This window comes from Rhinolophus sinicus, chromosome 4, assembly GCF_057876585.1.
Source record: "Rhinolophus sinicus isolate RSI-liver-muscle chromosome 4, RSI-T2T, whole genome shotgun sequence".
Classification (NCBI taxonomy): Eukaryota; Metazoa; Chordata; class Mammalia; order Chiroptera; family Rhinolophidae; genus Rhinolophus; species Rhinolophus sinicus.
The window spans coordinates 58,621,269-58,630,742 of NC_142504.1; the positions used below are offsets into that span (position 1 = coordinate 58,621,269).

Below are 9,474 nucleotides of genomic sequence, written 5' to 3' on the forward strand. Positions count from 1 at the left end.
CCACAAATTATATTCCCTCATGCAAAATATACTGACCCTCTCACAAATGAGCGAAAATTGGGAATGGTTCTGGAAATATGACCATCTGAGAATTAAAGAAACACATCCCCACATTCCCAAATGTAATAGAAGAAACAGGATTGCTGCGACTCTAAATTCTGAGGGAGAGAGAATGGGAGAAGCACAGCAGGCCCACAGCAATGAGTTCCAGCCTAGTCCAGTCTGAAGGTCCTGACCAATCCTTCCATTCCACAAGAAAAGGTCTATGGTTGCAACTGAGTAGGTCCAGACAAGTTTATGGATAGAAACCTCTTTCCAATTTGTACTCTTTTTGTCACTTTCAATTCAAATTGAATGCAATCTGTTAAAATTCCTTTCCAAAGTTTGTGGTCTCTCTTTAAAACTACTATCTACTGCATTAGACAAAAGACACCACATTTCTTTTGAGGATGGGCCCTTCTCAATTTTGGACCAAAACTTGAGTTGCAGTGGTTAATGCCTTAAATCTAAAGAAGTTTCTCATATAGTTGAAAGGGTCTGGGTGTCAGGGGCTTCAGAATATTAGAGGATTTATGTCTATCAGAGAGGGTCTACTAGGAAGAATTCTAATATTCTTTGGTAAAATGCACATAACCAAATTTTGAACGATTATAAAGTACAATTCAGTTGCACTTAGCATACACGCAGTGTTGTGCAATCATCGATAACCGCTAATACCCTCTGTATACTTCCAAAACATCAAATGGGAACTGCATACCATTGAGTTATCATTTCCCATTCTCTCCTTCACTGGGCCCTGGCAAACACTAACCTGGTTCCTATCTATGTAGATTTGCCTAATCTGGATGTCCTGTAAATGGAGTCATACCATGTGGCCTTTTGTGGCTAGCTTCTGTCACTTATCACGTTTTCAAGATTCATCCATCCGGTAGCCAGAATCACTTCTTAATTCATTTTTATGACTGAATAATATTTCATTTTATGGATATACCGCTTTGTTTCTTCATTCATCAGTCGATGGAAATTTGGGTTTCTACAACTTGGCTCTTGTGAATAGTGCTGCTCTGAAACTGCGTACAGGTTTTTGTACACCTCTTCAGTTTTTTGATGTATATATGAATAGCTATATGGTATTTCTATATGCAGTGTACTGGAGAAACGCTAAACCATTTTCCACAGAGCTGTATTATTTCACATTTTTCCAGTGACGTGTGAGCATTCCAGTACCTCGGTATCACCTCCTCATCAACACTCGATATTTTCTATTTTTGTTGATCTTCGCGGTACTTGCGGGGGTGACTTGGTATCTCTTTCTGGGTTTGATTTGCATTTCCCTGACTTCTATGTGTTAATCTATACAGATTTTCATAACGAAGTGCTGAGGGCGTCAGTAGGAAGCGCAGCCTGAGCAGAACCGCAGAACCCACTCTCCGCACAGACTCACCACCTGGTGTTTGCCGGGCACTGGGGCTTTTGTCCTCACCCAGTTTTCACACAGCCAATCGGGTCTAGACTCTGCGTGGGCCTCAACAGGATGAAGGGGACACAGTGTGGTCCCGCCCCAAGTGACTCCACCCCCGGAAGTCCCCTGCGAAATGCCCCTGCCTGAGTCCTTGCCCCAGAGCTACTCATTCCCCGCATTCCACAGCCCTCTCCTTCCAGCCCAGCCTCCCTCTCACCGTAACACACTTGTCCTTTATCCATTTTAGAATCAGATCTCAGTGACCTGCCCATCATCATCCCACCGCTGGAGGAGGGGTAGCTCCTCCAGGCCGCTTCACCAGCGCTGAGCTGATTTACGCAGGCTCCATGCTTCCAAGCGGCCCAGGGTGTTGGTTTGAACCCAAGTTGCGGAGCTGCCAGCTTGCGTGAGTGCGGGCCGAATCACCCAAACCCCCTGCTGGACCCCGACCACGCCCCCTCCGAAGCCCCGCGCATGATTTATGGCCCCGAGTTTCCACGGTGATGTAACAAACCTCAGCGCCACGGTGGCCATAAAAAGGCAGCTCCCGAAACCCTCACTCCTGTAAATAAGGTGATCAAGCATAACAGCGCAGATGCCCAGATGTAACGAGCTGGGACACCGAGGCTTGAGTCCCAAGTGGAGCTGGGGCTGGGGCACGGCGACCGGCTCTGGGGTGACTGCCTGCAACCCTCAGCAGCTACTGGAGAACCGGGATTGAAATCTGAGGGAGGAGACGTGCAGAGGGAGCCAGGATGTTACGAGGCAGAGCAGGAGGAAGACGCCAGGAGCAAGAGGGGCTCATTCAAGCAGAAAACCTGGTAGAGCTTTTCCTAAGAAGACATAGGAGGGGCTCTCCCAGGCTAACAAGTGAGCGGTGGGCCGACTACTGGAGGGACAAAGAGACCGGAACCCAAGCATTGTGCGGGGGCGAGGGAGGGGGGCGGTCAGGCACAGACTGCTTTATGTTATACATCCACATAATTTAAAGGGCTAAGCAGTTCTAGAATTTTTATTAAGAAAACAGTACGCCAATACCTCTCATCCATTTCCTTCTCCAACGGGACAACATTTTCATAGTTTGGTGCGTATTTTTTTCCGAGCGCCCCCATGTTTCTTTTGCCTTTTGTTATCTTGCCTTCTGCCTTAGTCCTGGGATCTATCTATGTGTTTGTCCCATTTGTAGAGGTGATGGCTTCCCAGAATTTTTTAAGATTAGTAGTTTGGTGCTAAGTTTTGATCATAGATTGTTTTCTTATGCGTGTTCTAGACAATCCTGTTTTTCCTCCCTCTTCTGGTTTCTTTGGGTAGACCTTGTGCTGGTTTCTTTTTAAGAATTCCTCTTTGTATTAAATTAATTCTCTTGAAACAGTTTGTAGGCAGGAGATGGGTTTGTTTGTTTGCTTGTTCGTTGAGAGAGAGAGAGAGAGAGAGAGAGAGAGAGAGAGAGAGAGAGATCTGAGTGCTAGAGCTGTGCTGTCCAATGGGTTCACCTCTAACTACTGTATTGTAGCTATTTAAATTTAATTAAAATTTTATTTTCTCAGTTGCCATAGCTGTATTTCAAGGAAATATATAAAAGATGATATCTAAGATATATAGGATAATAATAAGACAAATATTAGTTCCTTCACTTCCAGACACAATCATTATCCTTAATTTTGTAATCAGCAATTGCTTGCCATTCTGTAGAGGTTTCTCACAATTTAAAATCCCAACAATGTATTGAATTAATTGCTGTGCTTTCAACCTTACACACAAATGGTTTCATTCTGTCTCACCTCTTCTTTCTATTGTTCAAGATTAGATTTTTTTAATTCTTCTATGTTGATGTGTGTAGCTGTAGTTTTTCCTTTTCATTCTTGTATAGGTGTCATAATTTCTCTCTCCAGTCTTCTTTTAATGAAAATTTCTGGTTTGTTCCCAGTTTTTGATGATACAAACAATGCTTCTTCAACAGATTGGTCCACGTCTCCTAGGGCACATGTGCAAGACATTCTCCAGGGTTTGTACGGAAGAGTGAAATTACTGGGTCATAAGGCCCACATAGATATTAAGACACATGTAAGTGCATCTCAACATATTTGAGCAACATACACATTAAACTTCAGTGTAAGAGTCTTCCTATTTTTTAATGTTTGTTTTTGGCCTTTAATAGTGAAAGAGCAGTTTCACCTTTTATCTGCATTACAGTTTCCTGCATATGTCCTAGATCTATGGGTTGATAACATGATTCACATTTGTCCCTACTTCCCTTTTTTTTCCTTCTGAGGGACAAAGTTCAAAGACATTCCTGTCCCAGGCCATGCGTTCTTTGCCACTATTTTGAAGGAAAGGTTTGGGTTGTGCCACTCAGGGTATCACCTTCCTCTTGGATAAGAACACCTGAAGGTCGTCCTGAGATCTGTCTTGCATCTTCTCTCACACATTTCCTGCATCTATATTCGATCTTTACCACTCATTTTGTGGGTCTGCATTTGTTTCTGATTTACCTCGCTGCTTTCTATGGAGAAAAGAAATAGAAATGCCAAATTTATGCCCACCATCTCAAGCTAAAATACCCTGGGAAGCATTTTAAAACAATAGATGCCTGTATAATCACAAGCCTACCTAAAACAGCATTTCCAAATGGAGCTCCCAAGCATCTGTATTTTTTAAACCTCTCCAAATATAAAGCCAAATTTAACAGCCACCGAACTACAATGCATGTTTTCTAATTAAGTCTTCTTTTATTTTTAATGTGAAACAATCCTTTAATAATTAAAGACTATACTGCTGTTCTTAAGTACTTAATGAGTATGTTACTTTTCTTGTTGCTACTTAACAAATTAACACAAATTTATTATCATACTTTTCTGGAGGTCTGAGGTCTAACATCTAGCTGTTGGCAGGGCTGTGTTCTTTCAGGGCATCCAAGGGAGAATCCATGTCCTTGCCTTTTTCAGATTCTAGAGGTTCCTCCATTCCTTGGTTTGTGGCTACTTCCTCACATCATTCCATCTTCTTGCTTTGGTGGTCCCCTGCCCTAGTGTGTCTGCATCTGGATAATCCTGGATAATCGCCTTTTCTCAAAATCACACCTACAAAGGCCTGTTGCTTTATAATGTAACATATTCATGGGTTCTGTGGATTAGATCTGGACACTTTTCCAGATCTATGGTATGACCATTATCAGCCTACCACAATGAGTTAGAAAGTTTATTTACATTTTCAAGATCTACTCCATTCATTTTTGCATATATATGGATCTTGCTGTATATTTAATAATTATATGGAGGTTGTATTTCTCATTCTGTATTCAAATTCTGATTTATAATTTATTTTCAGCAAGTCAAATTGTGCTAATATCTTAAACTATCCTTTTATAGACAATATATTTTCTTGAGTGAGATGTTCACTGACAATAGGAATTCTTCCCTACTTGTGTCTTTTCTCACTGTGGGTGGGTGAACTAAATAATAAAAACATCTCCCTTCCTCCATTTTGGTCCATATTTTCTACCACTGATTCTGACACAATTCTAGTTTTCTAACAATGAATTCTGTGGGTGGAAGAATGCTGCTGACCTTTTGAAATATGAACATTTGTGTGATTTGAATTTATACTTGTTTACTGAATTCATTTATTAGGTGCTTAACTTTCAGTATCCTTTTTATCTAATTTATCCCTCATAAAAGCCTTATCAGGTGGGTATTAGTTGAATATAGTGCATTAGTTTGATAAGGGAAACAAAATGCTACACAAGAAAAAAATTGAACACAAGTGAAGACCATAAAAGTCATTGAGGGACAACAACAAAAATATATAGGACATATGGAAAACAAATATCAAAATGACAGAATAACTCCCTCTTGATTAATAATTACTTTAAATGTAAATAGATTAAACCCTCCAATTAAAAGGCAGAAGTTGGCAGAATGAATTTTAAAAATGATCCAACTATATTTTGTGTTTAAGGGAATCACTTTAGATCTGAAGACACAAATAGGTTGAAAGTGAAAATATGGAAAGATATTTCATGCAAACGGTAACCAATGGAGAGTGGGGTTAGCTATACTAATATTAAAAAAATAGTCTTGAAGTAAAAAAATTGTTAAAAGAGACAAATAGGGATATTATATATTGAGAAAGGGTGTCAATTTATCAAGAGGGAAAACAATTATAAACATATATGCACTTTATAACAGAGTCTCCAAAATACATGAAATAAAAACTAATAGAATTAAGGGGATAAATAGAAACGTCTAAATAATGTTGGAGACTTTATTTATTTATTTGTTTATTTATTTATTATAAAACCACAGTTGAAGAATATGGGGCCACCAGCGTGCGGCTCGAGAGGTGGCCGCCAGTGTCAGAGTCAGTGGAGGGGGAGTTGCAGCAAGCCAGGGACCAGAGCTCTTTCACAAGCCAAAGGCCTCAGCAACTATCTATTTAACTTTGCAACTGCTGCTACAAAATAAATAAATAACTGAATTAGTTGCTGAAGCAGCACAAATAATAAAGAATTCAGTAGAAGGAAATGTAGATGACATCAATGATAAAGCGATTGTAGGAGATTTTCAGAAGGAACAGAAAAAAATTGTTGAACAACATACAAAAAAATCAGAATCAGTAGTGCCCCCATGGGTTGACAGTAATGATGCAGAAATAATTTAACAAATTTTGGCCTTATCAGCTGACAAGAGGAATTTCTTTCATGATTCTCCTGCTGGCATGCAGTTTCATTTTGACTTTGATCAGATGTACCCTGTTGCCCTGGTCATGCTACAAGAGGACGAACTGCTGAGCCAGATGAGACTTGCCCTTGTTCCTAAACTTGTGAAGGAAGAAGTGTTTTGGAGGAACTACTTTTACTGTGTCTCCCTGGTTAAACAGTCGGCCCCACTCATGGCCCTGGCCTCCCAGGAGCAGGCCACCAGAAAAGAGGGGAAGAGCCATGCTGAGAGGATGCATTGCCACTGACAGAGGCAGTACAGCCCCAAGCGCCAACTGGCATAATCAAATCTCAGATTAAAACTCGAGGATGAAGAAGAGATCTCTACCAGCCCCACTGTTTCTCAGTTTGTCAGTATTGACTTTGGTGCCTGTAACTTTGGTCAGGAGGACATGAGGAAGGAGCTGAGCAACTCGTGCTTCACAAGAAGGAGGAAACTGTACTAGAAGAGGATTCTGCAGATTTGGCAAAAGAACTACAAGAGGAACTTCAGGAATACGAAGTGGTGACAGAATCAGAGAAACAAGATGAAAACTGAGATAAGGAAATAAAGAAAATGCTGCAGCAGGAAAATTAGCTATTTCCTGAAACATAAGAATAATCCTCAGTGTTCTGTAACTGATATTAAATTCTAGATGGTGACACTCGCTGAAACAGAAGGCACAAAAGAGTGTAACTTGATGAAATTCAAAATTATTCTTTTTTTAAGTTGAAATTTGCCTCTTTCAAAAACAATCAGGGCCGGCCCCGTGGCTCAGGCGGTTAGAGCTCCATGCACCTAACTCCAAAGACTGCTGGTTTGATTCCCACATGGGCCAGTGGGCTCTCAACCACAAGGTTGCTGGTTCAACTCCTCGAGTCCCACAAGGGATGGTGGGCTCCGCCCCCTGCAACTAAGATTGAACACGGCACCTTGAGCTGAGCTGCCGCTGAGCTGCCGCTGACCTCCCGGATGGCTCAGTTGGTTGGAATGCGTCCTCTCCAACAACAAGGTTGCCAGTTCGACTCCCGCAAGGGATGGTAGGCTGTGCCCCCAGCAACTAGAAAATGGCAACTGGACCTGGAGCTGAGCTGCACCCTCCCCAACTAAGATTGAAAGGACAACAACTTGACTTGGAAAACAGTCCTAGAAGTACACACTGTTCCCCAATAAAGTCTGTTCCCCTTCCCCAATAAAATCTTTAAAAAGAAACAAAACTATATCCATAAAGCATTAACTCCACATTCCCATTTCCCCACAACCCCTGGCAACCACATTGTACTTTTTGTCTCTGAATTAGATTTTGGTACATAGCTTATATAAGTGGAATCAAATAATGTTTGTCCATCTGTAGCTGTCTTTTCTCACTTAGCATAATGACTTCCAGATTCAGCCATGTGGTAACCCACACCAGAATTTCCTTAGATATTAAGGCTGAATACTAGTCCCCTCGTATATACCACATTTTGTCCATTCATTCATCTATAAACACTTGGGTGGCTTCCACCTTTTGGCTAGTGTGAATCCACTATGAATAATCTGTTTGCGTCCCTAATTTCAAATATTTTGGGCATATACCCTGAAGTGGAATTGCTGGGTCATACATTAATTCTATCTTTAAGTTTTGAGGAACTGCCATACCATTTTCCACAGTGGTTGTACCATTTAATGTATTCCTTTATCTGTCAAAATAATATTGCAGTTTATGGATTTATCACATTGTCTTTCTCCTTTCATTGATGCACATTTGAATTGTTTCTACCTTTGGGCTATTGTAAAGATGCTGCTATGGATATTTGTGTACAAGTTTCCGTTTGAATACCTATTTTCAGTTCCTTGGAATATGTATCTAGGAGTAGTTGTTGAACCATGTGGTAATTTTTTATTTCCTTTTTGAAGAAATGCTGAACTGTTATATAGATAGGCTGAATCATTTGATATTTCCACAAGCAATGTTTAAGCGTTCCAGTTTCTCTACATTGTTGCCAATGTTTGTTATTTTTATTTATTTATTTTTTATTATAGCCTTTCTAGTGTGTGTGAAGGATTATCGCGTTGTGATACCCCAGAGATATTGCTGTTCGGGTCCAGACCACTGCAATACACTGAATAAAGCGAGTCACATGAATTTTTTGGTTTCCCAGTGCATTAAGTTATATTTATACTATACTGTAGTCTATTAAGTGTGTGATAGCAGTATGTCAAAAAACGCACAACCTTAATTAAAGAATACTTTATTGCTGAAAAATGTGAATCATCACCTGAGCCTGTTGGAAAAATGGCACAGGATTGCCACAAACCTTTAGTTTGTAAAGACATGATGTCTGTGCAGCTCAGCAAAACGAGGTGTGCCTGTATTGGAATTTCCAGGTCTCTGTGGCAGGAGGAGGTAGGGTAGGGGGACACCTGGGGCTGCTTCAGTACCGCTGACAGCTCCCACTTGGGTGTCACACACCTAAGCCGCTGTGCTCTGCAGGCGGGATCCCCTTAGAGATCATGTCTGGGTTCAGATGTCGAGCTCTTCATTCCAGCTCCATGCCAGGGGCCCATCTGTGTGTGCTGAAAATACCTGTAGGTCATGGATGTGAGGCCAGCCCGGGGTCGATCACCACATGGCAAGAGATGTGACACGAGCCATGGGAAAGTTTATAAGAGGGTCTCGGCTATAAGCCATCAGGCTTTGAGTAGCTGCTCCGTATGTATGACTCATTATCTGAAAATCTATTTGTGGGGGCAGCCGTCAATGTCAACTCAGGTTTTCAAAGATGCCTAATTTGATTTGATGTCATCTAATGTAACATGATCAGATCTAATTTGATCTTATGAACGCTGATGAGGCTGAATTAGCCAACATCATGCCCTGTTTCCACTATGAACAAATGGTGCCCGTGAGGAGGCACTGTTAGGTCAGATAGTGAGACAGGTTAGTGAGTATGATTGTTAGGTAGATAGGTAGGTCCCTGGTACGATAAAGAAAACACAGCCATATCCTAAAACTTCAGGTTTTGAAATCACTCCTTCACTCACCCCAGGACATAATGTAACAAGGCCTTGAGGTAAATCATAAAATTCCTTTTGGCCTGACAAATGGAGCAGATCTGATAGATAAGAGTGGGTTCCTTTGCTAATTCCTTTAGCATGGTCAAGCAAAACCAACCTGGTAGAGGAATTTCATTAGAAGGCGCCAGTTCCCTTCTTCAAACAAGTTCCCTTCTTCAAACATCTCCCCTTCCCCAAGCAGGCAAGGGAAGGTATAAATGTAGGAGCTTTTGCCTCAGTCATGGAGCACCCCACATTTGGGACCCCCTCCCGCTC

The 9,474-nt window shown here is 41.3% G+C and overlaps 1 pseudogene; it reads left to right on the plus strand.

Annotated features, from left to right (window-relative positions):
• Positions 1 to 2,343: 2,343 nt before the first annotated feature.
• On the plus strand, positions 2,344 to 8,287 carry LOC148758383 (synapse-associated protein 1 pseudogene; annotated as a pseudogene).
• Positions 8,288 to 9,474: the final 1,187 nt, after the last annotated feature.